This window comes from Apodemus sylvaticus, chromosome 6, assembly GCF_947179515.1.
Source record: "Apodemus sylvaticus chromosome 6, mApoSyl1.1, whole genome shotgun sequence".
Taxonomy (NCBI): Eukaryota; Metazoa; Chordata; class Mammalia; order Rodentia; family Muridae; genus Apodemus; species Apodemus sylvaticus.
The window spans coordinates 61,541,054-61,563,438 of record NC_067477.1 but is presented as its reverse complement, the minus strand read 5'-3'; the positions used below and the strand labels follow the sequence as shown (position 1 = coordinate 61,563,438).

Sequence of the window (22,385 nt, the reverse complement as noted above, 5' to 3'; positions counted from 1 at the left end):
CTTTGTTTACCTCTGTACCCTAATTTTAAATAGAGTTATTGTTTCTCTGAAGTATAACTTCATGAGTTCTTTGTATATATTAGATATTAGCCCTCTATTGGATATAGGATTGGTGAAGATTTTTTTCCCAATCTGTTGGTTGCCATTTTGTTGACAGTGTCCTTTTCCTTATGGAAGCTTTGCAATTTTATGAGGTCCCATTTTTCCAGTTTTGTTGAGTATAGATTTTTGTAGCAGCATGTGATGATATTTTAGATTTCCCTGGCTTCTGTTGTTATGTCTCCTTTTTCCTTTCTTATTTTGTTAATTTGGATACTGTCTCTGGCCTGTGTAGTTAATTTGGCTAGGAGTTTATCTACCTTGTTGATTTTCTCAAAGAACCAGCTTCTGGTTTTGTTGATGCTTTGTATTGTTCCTTTTGTTTCTATCTGGTTGCTTACAGCCCAGACTTTGACTATTTCTTGCTGTTTACTCCTCTTGGGTGAGTTTGATTCTTCTTGTTCTAGAGCACTCGGGTGTGCTATTATATTATTGGTGTAAGATATCCCTAGTTTTTTTTTTTTTTTTTTTTTTTTTTTTTTTTTTTTTTTTTTACCAGTGCACTTACTGCTATAATTTTTTTTTCCTCTTAGTACTGCTTTCATGTGTTTCATATGTTTGAGTATATGGTGTGGCTTCATTTTCATTGAATTCTAAAAAGTCTTCAATTTCTTTATTTCTTCCTTGACTAAGTTATCTCACTGAGTAGACTGTGTTGAGCTTCCACATATATGTAGGTTTTCTATTGCTTTTGTTGTTACTGAAGACCAGCCTTAGTCCATGGTGATCTGATAGGATGCACAGGATTATTTCAATCTTTTACCTGTTGAAGCCTATTTTACTGATTATATAGTCAGTTGTGGACAAGGTACCATGAGGTGCTGAGAAGAAGGTATATTCTTTTGTTTTAGAATAAAATGTTTTATAAAATCTGTTAGATCCATTTGATTCATAATCTCTCTTAGTTTTACTGTAGCTTTGTTTACTTTCTCTTTTCATGATCTGTCCATTGATGAAAGTGGGATTTTGAAGTCTTCCACTATTATTGTGTGAGGCATAATGTGTGCTTTGAGCCTTAGTAAAGTTTTTTTTATGAATTTCAGTGCACTTGCATTTGGACCATAAATGTTCAGAATTGAAAGATCTTCTTGGTAGATTTTTCATTAGCTTAGTATGAAGTGTAGTTTCTTAACTTTTTTTTGATAACTTTAGGTTGAAATTTGATGTTTTTTCAATATTAGAATGATCTTTCTAGCTTATTTCTTGGGACCATTTGCTTGTGAAATTGTTTTCCAGCCTTTTACTCTGAGTTAGTTTCCATCTTTATCACTGAGGTGGGTTTCCTGTATGCAGCAAAATGTTGGGCCCTGTTTACATATCCAGTCTGTTAATCTGTCTTTTTATTGGGAATTTGAGTTCATTGATGTTAAGAAATATTAAGGAAAATTGGTTATTCTTTTCTGTTATTTTTGTTGATAGAGGTGGAATTATGTTTATGTTTCTATCTTCTTTTTGTTTTGTTAAAAGAAGATTATTTTCTTGCTTTTTCTAGCAAGGATTTGCTGTAGTAGAGAACTGGGTTTTTATGATGCCAAGTATCCTAGGCTTCTGTTGGCAAGTTTCTTGTACTTGCCTTTCTCCATCTGGTTATATCTGGTGTTAGGTGATCTTGCTGTCTCTGGCTAGAGCTTGTCCCTCTTGTGGGCCTGTAAGCCTATGTCAGCACTCCTGGCAAGATCAGATTTCTCCTGCGCAGGGATTGGGTGTAGAGGGCTGTGGACCGGCCTTAGCTCCAAGATGTAGATGGAGACCAGAAGGATCCTGTCACAGCTGCTCCACTGTTCCTGTGTCCTGTGTGCTCCTGGCTGGTCCTGCTTTGGACAGTTATTGAAGAAAAAGTGGCACCCTCACCATTGACCCCAGGAGTGAGAGCACTTTTGGGAGATTAGCTCTCTACTGGTAGGACCTCTGTGCAGAGGTCTATGGAACAGCTCCAGCTCCTGGGTGCAGATGAGGTTTTCGAATGTTAGTGCTTACTACTTTCATCCAGATACATCAGTGTCTATGCTATTGCTTACCTTGAAACATTACTTAGTTAAGTAATCACCTTTTCATGAAAACTTAGCAATTCAAATTGAATTATATATACTTTAGTAAACTGTTCACAACTTAATTTAACTTCTCCTTTCAGGTGAGGGGACAGGCATGGGCAGAGGGCTGGGAGGGAGAAAGGAAATAGGTGGTTTGGGGCATATCTGCGATGAGTTGGAGGCCTGGGAACAATAAGGTCCATTATAGGGGTTACCCTAGCAGAAACGCCTAAGGGGGATATAAAGGTTGAAGTTGCCAGACAGAACTTCAACTAGAGAAAGGGGGCACCAATGCACCTACCAAACTTTCCCAAAATTTTATATCTAAATTTTTCCTACCAAAATTTTTCCTACCATGTCTGTAGGGATAAAGATGAAGCAGAGATTAAGAATATGAAAAATCAATGACTGGCCCAAGTTGAGACCTATCCCATGGGAGAATGCCAACTCCTGAAATATTTATGATACTCTGTTATTCTTTCAGACACAAACCAAGCATAACAATCCTCTGAGAGGCTTCATCCAGCAGCTGATGGAAACAAACACAGAGATTGACTGAGAGCCAAACATTAGATGGAACTCAGGGATTCTTGTGGGAATGGAAGGACTAAGGGAGCTGAAGGGTCAAGGACACCACAAGAATAGCAACTAACCTGCGCTCATGGGAGTTCAAAGTGATTGAACCATCAACTAAAGAGCATTCATGGGGTGGACCTAGGGCCTGATACATATGCAGCTGATGTTGCAGCAGGGGATCCATGTGAATTTGTGTGTTTTATTGAAGTGGCGATGGCTCTAACTCTGTTTCTTACATTTGGATCCTTTTCCCTTAGCTGACTGTCTTGTCTGGCCTAGGTGGGAGAAAATGTGTCTGGTCCTGCTGTGACTTGATGTGCTCATCCTGTGTGACTTGTGTGTTAGCATCCATGGGGAGTCTTTCCTGCTCAGGAGAAAGACAGGGAGGAGGGAATGTGGTTGTGAGGGTAGGACAGTAAAGAGAGGAGGGAGGAGGCTATGATAACAATGTTATGGAAAATAAAATATACTACATCCAGGAACACTAAACAAAACTTTACAAATAAAAAAATAAACAATTTTAAGTTTGTTTCTGATTCATTTTTTTTTTACTATTCAGTTTTTTAGTTAAAGTTGAATGAGATAATAAATATATGAATAGAAATACTAAATGAAGGAAAATAATTGACATTTCTAGGAAGGTAGTTTCTTTGGGAAAAACTACTTTCTGCTTGGTAAAGGATCAAAGATATACTGTCTTCAATAGAACAAAGGATAGGCCCTAGACTCTTGTTGTTTTCTGTGGTGTGTCAACAAAACACTGAAAGACACTGGAATGCCTCTGTCAAATCCAAGACTTAGTTGGCTTGAAAATCCCACTGGTAGAATATCTTAAAATGAGACAAAATCCCAGAAACTACAACAAATGCGAGTTCAGGAGAGCAAATGAGTTTGCCCTGTTGCTGTGAAAATACATAAAAACAGATGTGTGTGCAGATGTCAGTAAGGGAATGATAGAGGAGAAATCAGAATCTTACCCTCTCTAAATATTGGTAGGTAATTGTAAAATGATCACCAGTCACACATATAAAAAATACTCATTAGTGGCATGCTTATGTTAATATTTGCACTGTCTGAAATAGTATCTTCTGGGTGTGTGTGTGTGTATATAATTGAGGGACCAGACTTTACAGATTGTGGAAGACTGTACTTGTACATGTCTATTATCTCATAAATTATTCATTGAGAGCCAAATATTATGCTTGAACTATATGATATATGGTTGTTCTGCTTATGGTTTATTTCTCTGTTGCTTGTAGCTTTATGCTGCTTATATTTAATACTCTTGTAGACATGACATATAATGTAATAGAGAATATACATTGTTCTGAGTGGTAGCTTTTAATATGACAAAAATATTTTCTATTTACTACTTGACCTTGAAAATGTGTCAAAATAATTGGATATAGGTTCTATTGTGATTTTGCCCAAAGTCACTACCTCCATCAGCTTTTGAATTAAGCCTATTAATAGAGCTATTCACAGGAGACTTCTAACATAATTACTACATGGAATAAAGTCATCTTCTGAAGATTAAACAAAGAGTTCTAATCCATTACACACTGACCCACTTGTATTCCCATTGATCTAGCATCTCCCTTGCCTGCAGTATTTTCTTTAGATGGAGCAGAAAGCAGCAAGCTGTTTGCAGTAGATTATAATTTTGGCAGGTGCAGATACTTCACATGTCCACTCTGATTCTATAAATCAACTACTCTGATTGGCTGTTTTCTATTGTATTTTATAGCAATAAATGTACCCAGAAATAGTGCATTTATGACAATTAAAACAGAATTATCAAAGTCTTTAAATATCCTGAAGATTCTTATAAGACCAGCACTCTTTACCAAAGAGATTATTCTTTACCAAATTATTTTCTTGTCTAATATAAACATTCAAAATTGAAAGCAAAATAAAGACAAGCTAAACTTTCCATGTAGTTTGTGGTGCGGCCATTGGCCAGGACTTTAGCGAGAAAATATAATGTAGACTGTCACATGGAACTAAATTGTGTGAACTACAATGTACCAAGTAATTAAAATGACTGACCTCAGGTATAAATTGGAGTATATATGGAAAACAGAACAAATCAGGATTCAATTTACTCAGCAGTGATACAAAGAACAGAGAATCACAGGACACTCAGCTGCTCACCTGCAAATACTATATGGGTAATTCTCAAGTAAATTGCAATTATAATTTAGGTTGGTAAGCTCAGGAAAGATCATTTTTACTTTAGTTTTCTATCCAGGACTTACTACTCTGTTTTACATAGATATGAACAATTATGTTTCATATAAAAAAAACAAATAAAATTTTAAAACTGCCGTAAATTGAGAACAAAACAGTCATTCATGCAATTCAACTTTATCAACTTGAATTCTATAGGAAGCTCATTCATTTACTGAATATATTTGTCTAAGGTAAAATTTTTCAATGAAGGTATGAAGATGGTCTTCATTGAGCATATGTAATTTAGTGGCATTTGTGAGTGGTTTGTTTAACATTTCTCTAAAAGCTAGGTAAATTGCTTTCTCTGCGATATCAGCATATGACAATTATGTAATTCTGGATAAGTTACTGAACTTGGCTGATGCTATATTTTATTTTTAAATGAGGATTATAATGGCATCCACTTAAAGGAATAGCCTTTTAAGAGTAAAGTTGGGGATTAAGCATGAATTCTTTAGTGCAACATTTACACAAAGAAAGAGATCAAGATAAGAAACTACAGCTTTGTATTACTGCCCATAACTTTGGCAAAAGACTTCTGCTTTCCCAGATCCCAGGTAAAAGACCACCTACTCCTTGCTAACACTTCTTAATGTTCAACTGCTAGTCACAGATGATATAATAGTATACAAAACAACCCCAAAAGTCTAACAGAGAATTTCTTCAACTGATAAATGACATCAGCAATGTGACTGGAAACAAAATTAACTTAAATATATCAGTAGCATTCCTTCATACAAATGATAAACGGTCTGAAAAATAATTTCAGAAAATAATACCCTTCACAGTAGCCACAAATGATATAAAATATTACTCATCATGAAGATGTAAATCAAAGTGACCCTGAGATTCCATCTTAAACAATCTTAATAGCTAAGATCAAAAACCCAAGTATCAGGAAATTATGGGAAAACTATGAAGAAAGGGAAATACGCTTCCATTGCTGGGGAAAATGCAAACTTATACAACCACTGTGGAAATCAATCTGGTGATTTCTTAGAAAAGTAGAAATATTTCTACTTGAAAAATCAGTTATATACCACTACTAGGCAGATACCCCAAAGATGCACTACCATACCACAAGGACATATGCTCAACTATGTTTGCATCAGGTTTATATGTAATAGCCAGAAACTGGAAGCAACCCAGATGTCCCTCAGTTGAAGAATGGATACAGAAGATATGGTTCATTTACACAATGTAATACTACTCATCTATTAAAAACAAGGGGAGATGGCTTATGGAATTTTCAGAGGGGGGAACAGGAAAGAGGAAATCATTTGAAATGTAAATAAAGTATATATTTAATAAACAAAACTGAAAAAAGAAAGAAAGAAAGGCAGGTGACAGGCACCCTGTAAAAAAAAAACAAACGAAAAAACAAAACAAAACAAAACAAAAAAACCAAGGACATCATGAATTTTACAGGCAAATGGATAGGACTAGAAAATATTCTGAGTGAGTTAACCCAGACCCAAAAAGAAATGCATGTTATGTACTCACTGCTAAGTAGATATTAGCCATAAAGTGCAGGATAGCCAAGATATATCCCATATACCCAAAGAAGTTCAGTAAGAAGGAAGGCCCAAGTGAGGATGCTTCATTCTCACTTAGAAGAGGGAATAAAATAGTCATAGGAGGCAGAGGAAAGGAGGTAATTGAGTGTACAAGTGATGGGGTGGGAAATGTGGGGTAGTCAGAATCAGGGGAGAGACAATAGAAATGGCCAGAGGTCCAGGAAAATGAATGGAAATCTGCAGCTGCTGGGCAAAGGGGTAGAGGATTTCTACGAAGCCCCAGAAACCTATGATGGGCAAGCTCCCAGGAGTCAATTCAGGTGACCTTAGCTAACATGCATACCAGTGGGTATATGGAACTTGAAGAAACTACTACCTTTAGGACACCCAGTAGAGGGACAGACACCAATGGACACACACATTCTTCCACCCAAAATTTGTTCTGTCTAAAAGAAAAACAAGGACTAAGATGGAGCAGAGATTGAAGGAATGGACAGCCAATAACTGGCCTAACCCAAGACCCATCCCGCAATCAGGCACCAATCTCTGATACTACTAATGATACTCTGTTATGCTTACAGACAGGAGCCTGGTATAATTGTCCTAAGAGAGGTTCTTCCCAGCAGCTGACTGAAATAGATGACGATATCCACAGCTAAACATTTGGTGGAGTTCGGGAATTCTTATGGAAGAGTTGGGTTAAGGATTTAAGGCCCTGAAGGGATTAGGAACACCACAAAAGACCAACAAAATCAACTAACCTGGACGTCTGGTAGATCTCAGAGAACCTAGAGAGTGTACAGAGGCTGGATTGTGGTCCTTGGAACATACATAGCAGACATGTTGCTTAGTCTCTATGTGAGTCCTCCATTAACTAAAGAGGAGGCTGTCCCTAACACCGTTGCCTGACTGTGCACTATGTACCCAAACAGGGCGGCCTTCACTAGCCTCAGTGGAAAAAAAATGCACCTAACCCTGCACAGACTTGATGTATCGGGGTTGGGGATACCCAGGCAAGTTCCACCCTCTCAGAGTAAAAGGGGAGGGAAAAAAGGAGACACTGTGAGTAGGATGCTTGTGGGAAGGCAGCATTTGGGATATAAACAAATTAAATTAATTAATTAAAAAAAAGTCCGGTGAACATCTGCCAACAGGACTTCTTCCCCTTGCCTCCATATTCTAGCCCACAATGTCAGCATTGAACTTCGGCTTTATTGGAGGCCTCACTGTACAAGGAACCCCTGAGATCAAGCACATATCCAGAATACCAAAGAACAGAAAGGGTATTCAGAAACTCAGAGGCAAGATCGGCACCTAAGTCCCCTGATGTCACCTAGACCACAAAAACCCCAGTGGAGACACCTTAATGTACATGAAGTCTTGAGGAACTCCAGAACCCCAGGTTACAGAGGCCAAAAGATCAGAGATGAAACAAACTAAGAGAAAAACATACAAAAACTACCCATGTAGCAAAGATAATCACAGAAATCAACACCTATTATAGTAGCTCAGACTACTAAACCCTCCAAAACTTTCAGTCACAAAATATGGAGAAAATATGATATTCCATATGAAAACTAAATTCAAATGATATCTATCTATAAATGTGACTGGAAAGGTCTGAGAATTACAGTGAAACTGTGGATCTAGAACAGATATGCCAAGATTAAGGTCGTGCCCTCTGTTACTGCCTAATCTTGAAAGCCCTCAAGATATGGAAAAAAAATGAAAAGAGTATTAAAAATAGTGGAAATATCACATTTGATGAGATTGTCACCAATGATGGACAGAAGGGACACCAGATTTAAGCCACAGAACTTTCTAGAACTGAATCAATCGTGGGTTTGCAGTCTATGGTCTACAATGTGGATAGTTGCCATCTTCAGGCCGTTATAGATGACATCAGCAGTGGGACAGGGGAATGTACAGCTTGTTAAGAAGCAACAAAAGAAAGTATATCAATAAAAGACTATCTGAGAGAAAAAAAGCAAAAATGTTAGTAATAACAATATATACTCTATCATAATAAGGAAAATATATTAATAACTATATGTTAATCTTAAAAGTGTGTAAATATTAAGCATCATGCATGGTGTGGGCTTCTCCATATTTGTGATTAAGGTGTTACTAAAGACTACAGTGCTAACTTGTGTCCTGTATATCCCAAATCAAACTATATATTTATGGAATCAATTTGTATCTTTCTCTTAACACTTTCCTCTCACTCATCCTCTCTAGCAAACATATCCCAATGCTAATATTTTCTTCTAGAGTTTTCTTGCTTTTGATCCTGGTTTTAGATTTTAGGGAGACTTTAGCTGTCTCATCTTTCTTGTGTAACTACTCTGAGTTTGTTCCATAGATTTTTATTCATGGTTATAGATCTGTAATATCTACTCAGTATCAAGCTGGCATTTTTCCAAATACTACATATGAATTACCAATATTCAATGAAAGATATTCGAAATATTTAGTCATCATAGAAATGCAAATGAAAACTACATTGAGATTCCATTTGTTCCAATCAAAATGGCTATCATAAAGAAAGTAATAAATGCTAACAAGGGTATGGAGAGAAAGAGAGATTTTTATCCTATTAGTAGAAATGTAAATTATTGTATTCACCATATATTTAAGTTTGATTGTTCATTGAAAACATAGAAATTGAAATATCACATGTTTCATCTCTTTCATGTTGGGATAGTTACCTGAGGAAAATAAAGAGAACATATAATTCGAAGACTATACAATCACATTTATCACAACTCTGTTCACAAGGGTCATGCTATGCTTTTGGTCTATGATCTCATAAATACATAAAAATATGGCATATATAGGTGGGTGCATATTTATGAGTTGGATATTACTCAGCCATTTACAAGAATAAAATGCTTGTTATTTGTAGTAATAATGAGAGCAAGTAAAGATCACCTTAAACAAATCAATTCAGACTCAGAAAGTTAATAACAATTGCATTTTGTCTCTTATTAGTGGCATCTTGATTTTAAAAATAAGTGGAAATATTAGGGGAGACTAATTTTCTTCTTTCAGTGTTTCTTAATTGCCTGCAGTTCTTTGTGTAAGATTGAGTCTTCTTCACACTGAGTTAGCATATCTATTATTATTGCCCTTGTAAAGCCCATATTCAGTCAGTCATGTTGATGAGACTTTATGGATGTAGCTTCTGAAAACATACATACATTATACAGACTGATGTCATTGTTAGAAATACATGTGTATAAACATATATGCATGCTACAATAATTAATGAAAATAGAGGTCTTAAGTTTGAAAGAAAGCTAGGATGATTAAGAAAAAAGAAATAAGAATAATATAATTATAATCTCAAAAGTATAAAAGAAATAATTAAAAAACAATATGGAGATAAAAGTAAAGCCTCATTGTCTTGCTATCAATAATACCATGCTTTTTTATAATAGTCCCCACAAACAATTGCTCTCTTTGTTCTATAAAATCTTTTTACTCACCTATTGTTGATGTGACTATAATGAAATGAGCAGAAGGGATATAACCTGCATCACACCTGTCATGTCTAGCTTAGCTGTGAAAGATGCCAAGCAAGAACCTTGGACTAGCTTGGACTTTGTCAGACTGGAAGAGTAAATAGATGTGATCTGTTATCTCACAATCAGAATGAGAGGTGTGGAAGTAGAATCGTGGAAGGAAGACTGAGGGAAGAATGATGTGACGTGAGGGAGGACAATGGCAAGCTGACTTGCCATAGTTGCTACTAGTATTTTTCATAATCATTGCCAAAGTGTAAGGCAAGAGGAAATTATATTTAGAAACAGAGACGATCCTCTACTTCAAGATCAATGACTATACATGACCGATTGCAAGATATAAAGCACCTTTCCAGTCCTTATATTGTCTGACTACTTAGATAAGGAAAGTCTGTCATCCAGGAGGTATATTTTTTCTGGTGAATATTAAGCTGAGAAATAATATCACACTCTCCTTCCTGGTCTGTCAACAGTACCTACATGTTGCCCACCTCATCTACCTCATTTAAGGAAAATCACTGTCTTATAGATATTTTCACTGAAACATGACCTATAATCAATGCATAATGTGGACCTTTCTGAAGACACACACAAAATGACACAAATAAACATCCAAATTAAAACTCTGCCTTTTCTTGTCCTCTTATAGAGAAATGCTAAGTTGAGGGGTTTAGATGTGTGTGTGTGTGTGTGTGTATTTGTGAGGTATTTTTCTTTTTTAGGGAAGGGTGTTCTTAAAATTAAAAATTGATATTTTTATTTGCATATTTTTCTATGTCTCTCTTCATGTGTGTGTCTCAAGTGTTGCTATGGACACTGCATATGTTAATACATCCAGATAATTTAAAACACACAACCCAATACTAAACCTTCACAGGCTTTAGGAACATTTTGAAGAGTATATTTGACTTATTTTGTGTTTGGCTTAGCACAGTTGCAGCCATGTTACCTTTTAATAGTTGCTAAATTTTAAAAGCTGTGAAGACCTCATAATACCATCAGTCAGCTCTTCCTGCATAATTTCTGTTTTAGTTAGGGTTTTATTGTTTTGAAGACATACCATGCCCAAGGCAAGTTTTATACAGCCAAACATTTGATGGGGGCTGGTGTACAAGGTTAGAAGTTCAGGCTATTATCATTATGGCAGGAAGCATGGTGATAGTGGCATAATGATAGAGGCATGACTTCTACATCTTGATCTGAAGGCATCTGGAAGGAAACTAACTTCTGCCGACAGCCAAGAGGGGGAGCTCTTCCACACTGGGTAAAGCTTGAACACTAGGAGACTTCAAAGCCTTACTACACAGTGATACACTTCCTCCAACACATCTGAAACCATTTCAACAAGGAAAGAGCTCCCAATACTTCCATGGCTTCCCTCTACTTCCTGTACTTCCCTCTACTTCCCATGGCCCAAGCATATTCTAATGATCACTGTTTTCAGTAAAATATAAGTGGGAAAAGTGATGACTTGCCCATAAAACAAGACCATGACAATAGAAGTGATCTGGATATTTGACACCAGACTTGGATGAACTTTATACTATTTCTGGTGCAAATTGTTAGGTGTCCACTTGATTTTGATGCCATTCAGAACTAGTCTTCTATAATAAATGCCCAGATATAATATTGTACTTGTGAAAACTTGTTTATTCCTCTTCATTTTCCTCCACTGTCATGTCTCTAGCTCTTGTACAATATCACCAGTTATTACAGAGGTATTCCCTAATATATATGAACAATGAAATGAGACCAGTTAACTAGTATGTATTAGAACTGTGATAAAGACTGATAGATTTTATAAAGATCAAGTCTCCATAGAGATGCAAGTAGTAGACTTTAATTTAAAAATACAAAGAAGAATATTTCAGATAAGTGTGTGCATGTTCAAAGAAAAAGGGTAGACAGAAAGGTCTTTGTATAATTTGACACTGTGTCAGGTGGTGCATTTTAGGTGCAGTTTTACAATATTCTAAATTTAAATCCATTGCTTATCACCATTTACATTATATAAACATTGCTGAAGGAAATGGTATAGAGAATGAAGAAAACAGTAGCATTCAAGAAACAAAACGAAGCCTGTTATATTGAAACAATGGGATTTGAATAGCCTTTCTGTGACTCTGAAGTGCAAAGCAACAAAATAATTGTTAAATGTCCCAGTCAATTTTCTGTTGCTGAGAGTAGAGTGCTACAATGAGGGTAAGTTATGAGTTATTGGTTGATTTTGGCTCAGGATTCCATTTCAATCCTGACTGGTATAGTTCAGTTAGAGAATCATGAAGCAAGTAACAGGAGTCTCTCTGACTCTCTCTCTCTCTCTCTCTCTCTCTCTCTCTCTCTGTGTGTGTGTGTGTGTGTGTATGTGTGTGTGTGTGTGTGTTATATCTGTGTGTGTGTTGTGTCTGTGTGTCTGTGTGTGTCTGTGTGTGTGTGTATGTGTGTGTGTGTGTGTGTGTGTGTGTGTGTGTGTGTGTGTGTGTATGTATGTACTCAATGGGTCCCTTTATTCCATAACAACACTAGGATTCAATCATAGGGGCTTCACCATATGACTTTATCTTGAAAATACCTCTCATAGACCCTAGTTTCAAACATGCAAGTTGAGTTAAATTTCATTCTTCTCCATACCTCACAATGGATATTAAGTTCCAACATGTTGCATTAGAAGACTGGAATCATACCATATCCCAATCAAAATCCCAATGAAAGAACCAGTATACAGAAGCAGAAGAAAATAGACCTTGAGTGGAGAGCTGCATACACGAGCAGTCCCAATCATTCCTTTTTAATGACTCTAATTTTACTAGTTTAGACTAAAATAAGGAACATCTGACCATCATAAAACCTTAGGAAAACTCATTTAAACTCAAACAACTTCAGTTCATTCAAAGGATAAACATACTGAGGGAATAGCCAAGCAATAAGCAGCCCAACTTGAGACCCTTCCCATGGACAAGCATCAATCCCTGACATTATTAATGATGCTCTGTTATGCCTACAGACAGGAACCCAGTAAGTTGTCCTCAGAGGCTCCACCCAGAAGATGACTCAGACAGATTCAGACAACCACATTCAAACAGTAGATGAAGCTTAGGGATGCCTATGGAAGAATAGGGTGGAGGAGTGCAGGTCAAAAGGGATAGGAACTCCACAAGGAGAACAGAGTCAATTAATCTGGACCCTTGGGGGCCTTCAGAGACTAAAGTACATGCATGGTTGCAAGGACTCTCAGAGATTGAATCACCAACTGAAGAGTGTACAAGGGCTGCCTTTCCACATGGTCTTCAGGTGGGTCCCAAACAACTAGAGTGGGGGAGCTGTCTCAAAAGCTCTTGTCCTTCTGTGGGATAGGATTTTCTATCTGGGCTGCCTTGTCTGACCTCAGTGGGAGTAGATGTGCTTAGCCCAGTAGAGAGAATTGATGTGCCAACATGGAGAGGAACCCTGGGGACCCAAATCTTCTCAGAGAAGAAAAGGCAGTAGGGGGAATGGGAAGTATTGTGGGAAGGAGTGACCAGGAAGAGGCAGTGAGTAGGATGTAAGTGAATATAAAACTCTATGTCTATGTCTATGTCTATGTCTATGTCTATGTCTATGTCTATGTCTATGTCTATGTCTATGTCTATGTTTATGTCTATATCTATATCTTTATCTATACCCATACCCATACCAGTATTCCTATCCATATCCATACCTATATCTATATATCTATAGTTTTAGTATAAAATATATAAAATAAATAAACTTAAACATTATTATCAAATGGTATAAAACTTTGAAAAATTACAGCAAAAATTTAAAGATTTCAGAAAGTGAGAAAAAAGGATAAAAATACAATCACTATCAAATCCTCCTTTTTATTTAACATTTTTTTGAGAAAAGTTTCAAAATTTGGGGTCAGGAATCTCCAATAATTTCTATCATGCTCTCATCACTCATTCACTATTGTGCTATCTAGATGTTATTCAATATTAGGAGCAAGAATAAATACCTTTATAAAGTGGGAAATCCACAGAGCTGAATACAAAACTAATAGGCTTTAGCTTATTAAAAAGAGAAAATATGCTCAGACCACCAGAGGCAGATGTTGGAGCAGCTGCAGGCTGCCCACCTGTCCACCCACCTTCAGCCTCCCCCCACCTGGGATCTCTTTGACCCTTCCTCCTCCTACAACCCCCTCCTCTGCCCCCTAGTGTGTGTGCAGGGAGGGCGATATAGGGCCCCTTCCTGTCTGCCACTATTGTTCTGCCCCTGGCCTCCTGCTCTTTCCCTTCTTACCTGCTCCCCCTGCCCCTTTCCCTTCAGTCAAGTCTTGCCTCCAATGACTAAAGACTTGACCACTCAAAGTCCAGCTCCCTTTAATTGCTAGACATGGTCATGGGTGTGATTGAAGATGGATTAATGTCACTCTTGCCATCAGGTTACTTATGCATGGAAAGGAAGTTGGCAGTATCATCATCAGAAAGAAAAGATCTGTTAAGAAGGTGCATTAAGAGGGTGGTGCAGGTATCAGTGTCTCAGAAAGGAATTGCCCTGAGAGAATTATCACTTTGGCTATATCAGTGATGCCATCTGCACAGCTTTTGGTGTGATCATTGAAAAACTGGAATAGGACATAATCTATGCCAGTAGATCCCACCCCCCCCCCCCATCCATCCCAATACTTTACAACTGGTGGTTGCTGCTAGTCAGTGTGACTCTCTTATTGGAAAAGGTAGTTGCAAGATCAAGGAAATAAGAGAAGGTAGAGGGGCTCAGGTCCTGGTGAAAGGGGATATGCTCCCCAACTCAACTGAGTGGGCAATTCTGCAATAATCCATCATTGTGTGTCAAACAGATCTGCATGGTCATTTTGGAGTCCCATCCCACAGCCCAAAAGGGTATGAGCATTCCATATTGGCCAAAGCACTCCAGTTCTCCAGTCATCTTGGCAGGTGGCCCGGATAGGTACAGCACACACAGTGACAGTGAGAGGTTTCCCCACACCACCTCTAGCAGTGGTCCCTCCAGGTCAGGGTTGAAGCACATGGAGGCCTATATCCAAGGACAGTTTGCCATTCCATAGCCAGATTTAACCAAACTGCATAAGTTGGCAATGCAATAGTCTCATTTTTCCATGACCCATGGCAACACTGGATTCAGTGGCATTGAATGCAGTTGTCTAGAGGAGAAAGGCTACTGGGCAGGTTTAGATGCATCTGCCCAAACTACTTCTCATCAACTGATCATTCCAAATGATTTGACTGGCTGTGTAATCTGGCGACAGGTAGTCAAAATCAATGAGATCCATTAGGTCTAGGGCACAGATCAAAATTGCAAACCCAGTGGAAGGATCTACTGATCTGCAGGTTACCATCACTGGACCTGCTGCCAGTATTAGCCTGGCTCAGGATCTAATCAATGTCAGGTTTTCCTCAGAGACAGGCGGCATGGGGAGCTGCTAGAACAGTCTGGATTCAGCCATGATCCCTTTCTGCTCTTCACCAACACCCATGATCCATCTTCGTAGTTTCTGAAGAGTCAGCAATCCCAAGTTTTAAATACTTTGTAAATTTTCAATTTCTACACCCTCTTAATGATTTTTTAATTAAAATGTTTTAATTCCTTTCTATGCTCAGCAGTTATGCTGATATATTCATATTTAGTTTTATAAGCTTCTCCCCCTTTCTTGTTTTGTTTTTGTTTGGTTTTTTTGGCTCATGAACTTTTGTTAGTCATGGAAATATAAGAGTGAATTATTAATACATTTCAGTTTAATTCTGTAATGTCAGGAATTTTCAAAACAAAACTAAAAGATGGAGTGGAAAAAGAGAAAATACTAAAACATCTTAATATTGATTATAAAATACATTTTATTCTATACTATTTCTCATTGCAATGACAAAATACTTAAGTCAGGGTTATATTTTAACTGAAAAAAACAGAAATTATAATTTTCAAAATTAATGAGAAAAAAGGACGCTCCTGTGAAAGATGACCTAATATTGAAGTGAAAATGTCTTTGAAGGCTTTTGATCCCTCTTTTCCTTTTTATGCCTCCTTTTACATCTTAAGATACACTGTAAGTTGATAATACATTGCAGGATGACCTTCACAAATCTATAATAATGGCTGTCTAGAACAGATCACAGTCTTATAGACTGCCCAATTAATAATGACCAGTTTTAATGAAAAGGGATGGAAAAGCTGAATTGACCCTGCCATGTCCTATGTCCTCTGAGTCACAGTGGCATCTCAGCACATTCATTTCCCACAAATTGACGACTTCTGACATTAGTGTCTTTATATATGTAGGAGACTTCTGGGAAATTTTACTCTAGTTAATACAGTTAAGATAAATGGCAAGGCAAAGCAATAAAAAGTCACCAAGAATATTTGAATTATAACTGAATTTACCTGTAATACCACCCACAGATGAAATTCAAAGCATGCTAATGTGCTATTCTAACATGCACATTAAAGTGAAGCACTTCACCATAACAAAAGTAAAATCATTTCTATAGAAAAAAAAGCTTTAAGGATATAATTTTAATAGATAAAAACTGAAGTACCCTGAAAAAATGAGTGTTTCAGAGAAACATATTTGTAAGCCTAAATAATCAAAGATTGATTTAACTTATCAAATAATCTATGTAATCTATTACCTATTATAATATAAGACAAAAAAATTAATTTCTACCTAGGATATTACTAAACATTAGATTTGTAGAAATTTATAATTGTACAGTCAAAATAAATATGCCAAGAAATACATTTTACATTGACACTTCAACAAACTGCATACCTTCTTATATATCAAATTTAAAATACTAGTGTAGGGCATATGCAAGCATGAAGACTTGAGTTCAGATCGCCAAAGGACAGAGAAAAAGGAGGGAGGTGATTGGAGAAGGGATGGAGAGAAGAAGGTTTATGGGACATATGGGGAGGGAGGATCCAGGAAAGGGGAAATCATTTGGAATGTAAACAAAGAATATAGAAAATAAAAATATTAAAAAAAAAAACTTAGTATTGCCATGTACTTGGATCTACAACCCAGTACTGTGGAGAGCAGAGGCTGGAGGCTGGCTGAGGTTTGCTGACTCTGTGAATGGGAAGGGCCCCTGACTCAGAGGAATAGTGTTTAGAATGGCGTATAGTGAAGCTTGCCATGACCTCATGTGTCCTTTGTGCATGCACAGTGAAATGAGTACCTGCAAATATGTTTAAATATACCACACATACATACATCACAAATATGCCCCCCTAAACACACATCACATTTTTTTAAGTACTAACATAAACTTGGGTTAGATTTTCTTTCAAAAAGTACTTATTTTTTGTTGTTGTTACAAGAGACATATTCATAGTTTGGCTCTAATGTCATATTGCCAATAGTCAATTTTTATTTTTTTTCTGTATCATAAAGCATGTCTTCTACTTGTCAAGGACCGAAGGGCTGCATGGTGAACCTTCCCTTTCACCAAAGCTCACGATCACTTCTCTAACTTCTCTGTCACATCTATCACAGATCCCAAAAGGAATATTAGCCCCATGAGCTGCTGCATATATATATAAAACCAGTACTTATATGTCTAAAGAGCACTATCTAGAATTTTAATTACTAGGACAATATAAAAGACATAGACTTGATTATTCTGCTTAATGATGTGCAACTATATATGTGTATGTTCCATATGTGTATTAAAATATTTATAAAATACATCTTATATTTAAAAGCAAATTCACTGAAGTTATGAAATGTATCAGTAGATAAGGAGGAGGTAATTAATTTAAATCAAACTCAAGGCTGAATTTTAAAACTAATTTTTGCTTTTTTAAAACCAATGAGGTGTTTGATATTATCATAGAGAGTTGAGGTTTAATTTTTAGTAATTGACAGGAAAAAATCAGGCAGAACAAGAACTATAAACAACCTGGATGAGCACACTCGGTCTGGTAAAAATATTAAGACATTTCACTCTAGAGAAACTAGGCTAGTCGATGAAACATAATCAGCTTGCCAACCAAACATTCAGAGACAGATGGTAAATGACCATCCTTTTCTCTCTACCTTACACGTCCTAGGTGACCTGCAATGCTCAGTCTTGAAATTACTCTGACCCAAGTTCATCTCTGTGCTCTGCCCCTCATACTAGCAGTATGGCTGTGCCAATAATTTATAATACTCATCCTTAGTATCACCTTCTTCAGACAGCAGACAGTTAGGGATGGATAAAATTATTTTCACAAGTATGCATCACAATGCCTGATGATTTTTAATTGCATTGAGGTGTTTATAACAGACAAAAAGAAAACTTAAACATTAGCATTTAGAATTGATTAGGAGGTGTCGTCCCATGAGAGATAACCTTTATCTTTAGAATATGTGAAAACATTCAGTTTGTGGAAAAATTTTACAAGTTACATGAATCAAGGATACCACAAGAAAACACACAGAATCAACAAACTGGACTCATCGAGGCTCACAGAGATGGCAGAGGCAATCACAAAGCCTGCGTGGCTCGAACCTAGGCCCTCTGCGTGTTATGGTTGTGTGGCTTGGTGTTTTGTAGGACTTTTAACAGAGGAAGAAGAGGCTGTTTCTGACTCTTTGGCCCGATTTCAAGACCCCCATGCTCCTACTAGATTCCCTAGTCGAACATTAATGTGAGGAGAGATGCCCAGTCTTATTACAAATTGATTTACTATGTTTGGTTGATGCCCCTAAGAGACCTGCCGTTTTCTGAAGGGAAACAGAGAGGAGTGGTTGGGGAAGGAGGAGATGGTGGGCAGAGAGTTGGAGGAGAAACTACAATTGGCATGTAGATGAAATATTTCTTTCATGTTTATATAGAGGATGTCTTTCCATTTAAATGTCAGAATCATTGCAGCCAAAAAGATAGCACAATTCTTAAAATTGTAACTGAAGATCCAAAAGAGAAGCAATTCTATCTGAAGTCTAAAGTAACGAGAGTAAATTGTTTCTATTCTTTTTGATTATTCAATGATTTTATTCTTTTGATTGACACATAATGTGTGTCTTGATTTTTGAAAACTCACATAATGATTGTATAGATCTGTGTACACCTAAATAATGATCAAATTCTACATAATTAATATATCTACTACTGCAAAATAATGTCTTGTTATTCAGTCTTAAATTCTTCTATTTTGATAACACAGACAAACACACACACACACACACACACACACTTGCACCTCACTCTGACATAATAAAGCTTGTTTCTATCTCAAACAGCACTACTCATAGTCTACCCTCTCCCTTTATCCTTTCTTTGTTTCTATAGTCACAGTTGGATTAGAGCTAGAAACTGCAGTTTAGAGGGACCATGTACCTAAAGATTCTGTGGTGTATTTATCCTTCCCTGAAGCATTCAGTAAGTTATAAGACATATTCATTACTTTATAATAAATAATCTTTGTGTTAGATGACTTTTCTCAACTGTAGGCCACCATTAGGTTCCTGAGAATGTTTATAAGACAGACTATGAAAAGATTGAATGTTACTAGGCTGAATGTACTAAATACATTTCAACTTACAGTTTTTTTTTAATTTGTTATTCATTTTGCAAGTTCAATCTTATAAAATTGAGGACCATCTATGAAAGGACAACTGTATAATAATCAATATTTATTGTTCTTTCAAAAAATCAGTGTTAATGTTGGAATCTCTTTTGGATTCACTAGAGTTAGCTGATTCTTTTTGAACTTCATCAGGTAGCAATTTAAGTAATGTATTTTTCATCTAAATTTTATACTTAATTTGTGAGCAGAATCCTTCTTCATATTTAGCTAAATATGCCTATACATTTTAAAAACTATAAATATATTTGTATATTAATAAAGTCAGGTGAAAATAAATTATAGTCCCCAAGTGATATAAAAGCTGTGCAAAAATTAAAAAAAAATCTTTCTAAACCCAAATTATATCAGCTGGATTTGTGTTCCAAATTAAGAATGTCTCTTGGACCAGAGTGAATTTCTTGAGCATTTCTGAACTGTTTAATTTTTATGTTACTAATATGTGATATATTTTATATTCCATTAGCTATGGTTTTATAATAGAGCTGTCTTGATAAATTTAGAAAACAATGCTTCCTTATTCTTATCCATCACCCGTAGATCTTCCACTTTCCACCAAATTTCTCTGAGTCTTTAGAGGAGGTACTCTACCTTAGTTACTTTTCTATTGCTGTGATATAACACCATGACCAAGGCAACCTATAACAAAAATAGTTTATTTGTAACAGAGAGATAGAATCCACAGTCATTATATCAGAAAAGATGGGAGCATGAAGGTATAGTGATGAAACACTAGTTAGAAACAAATATCTTGATTCACAATCATAAGCAATAGCTATCTAAAAATATCATCAGATTTAGAAAACTCAAATCCCTCTGTCAGTGACATAGTGTCTCTCACAAGCTCATACCTCCTATTCTTCCCCAAAATAATCCACTATCTGGAGATCAAATATTCAAATATATGATTCTATGAAGTCATTTCTCATTTAAATCACCACAAGGTGTGATGCAGATAGATTTCTCACTTGGTGATGAACATTCAAAGTCTTGTATTTTCATCCCATTGGCCAGATGTGAGTCACTGCACTAATGACCATTTAGTGGCAAAAAGAAGCTTTTCAGCTAAGAGAAAACAGATGCATTATTGATCTATGGGTATAATTTTAAGTCAATAGCAGCTGGTCTATAATATGTCCATTTAGGAACAAAATAGTAGTAGGTTTTTCAGTAGTGCCTATGACATGTTGAACTACATATTCTGGACCCAATGAAGATGTCAGGTATAGATTTCATCTTGTGGGTGAGTCTTAAGTGCAATCAGAAGTGGTTAGTTACTTACATATTATCTATGTCACTATTGTACTTCTGTCGGTGTATTTTCAGGCCAGCCAGTATTATACCTTTAAAAGTTCATAGTTGGAAAAGAGTGATGATTATTGGATTTTTTTTCTCTGTAGCATGCATAACACTTTTCAGTATTGTGAAAGTTAGCCACTAAGAATTAAGCATCCCAATTAGTACCAATTTGATCTTGCCATGTTCTTTAAAATAAGTATGTGTTGTATTAACCAATAGGGTCATACCATCCAGTTCTGGAAAAAACATAAATGACAAAGCCCTTTAATATTTGGCTTTCAGGGACATCACTGGCAAGGATAAATAAAAGAGGTAAAATATTCATTATAGAGGACCTCCATTTTAACACTTTAAATATTGGTACATATATAGAGAGGAAGAAGTTTAAGGTGTTTCTATACAAAATTTTTCAAAAGTGCTTTAGTGTTTTTTGTTATACCTCCCAATATTTCCTACTCTATCCTAACCTCCCATCCTCCACTCCAATGTCCTCCAAAATTTAGTGTTTCCCATTTATTCTTCATAGTCTGTATGGTATCTAGCCTTCATTGAAATTATTACAAGACCCTTACAACCCTCCCTTCTTAACTTTATGGGCATTCTAAATGAAGCACCCAACTCTGAAGACTTAAAGAAAATATCTACATATGAGTGAAAATATGTGACATTTGTCCTTCTGGGTTTGGGTTACCAGAATCAGAAGCATTCTATCCATTTTCCTGTGAATTTTATAATTATGTTTTTCTGAATAATATTCTACTGTATCAGCTGCTGGGTGCCTACACTGTTTCTGAAGGAAGTATTAATGAGCATAAAAGTACAGATACTTTTGCAATAATATACAGAATTTTTGGGTAAATAATAAAGGGTGAAATATCTGGGGAACATAGTATATATAGTAATTTTAGTTCTTTCACATTTTTTAATTTAGCCGATTTTTGCTATAAATGTTTCTCTTTGGTCTATCTTGTTATACATAGATATTTTTGTAAGATGTGACCTTACAAATTTTCCTTCTCAAATTTTTATTTGACAAGATTGACTTTGGGTAATATGCTACCTAGTTTCTAGGGCCTTATGTAACTTCTATGGTTTTAAATCCACCACTATTTAATGTAGGTTAGATTCCATGTTGGAAATAATTTCAGTTTTCTTGTATTTGTTGAGACTAGCTTTGTATCCCAATACATTGTCAATACTAAAGAAGATTTCATTGGTTACTGAGAAGAGCAGGTACTCTTTATTGTTTGATTAGAATAGTTTGTAGATATACTAGAGCCGTTTGAATGATTATATAATTTTGATCCAGAGTTTCTCTGTATAAGTTTTTCTAGATGAACTGCCTATTGTTAATAATGGGTGTCTTAGCTACTGTTTTATTGCTGTGAAGAGCATGACCAAGGCAACACATATAAAAGAAGCCATTTGATTGGTGCTTGCTTAAAGCTTCTGAGCTTTACTCTATAATCATGTTAAGAAGCATGACAGCAAGGAGTGAGGCCTGGGGATAAGCCAGCCAG

At 36.2% G+C, this 22,385-nt stretch overlaps 1 pseudogene; it reads left to right on the top strand.

The window, feature by feature from the left end:
- Positions 1–14,352: 14,352 nt before the first annotated feature.
- Positions 14,353–15,425, top strand: LOC127687927 (poly(rC)-binding protein 2-like; annotated as a pseudogene).
- Positions 15,426–22,385: the final 6,960 nt, after the last annotated feature.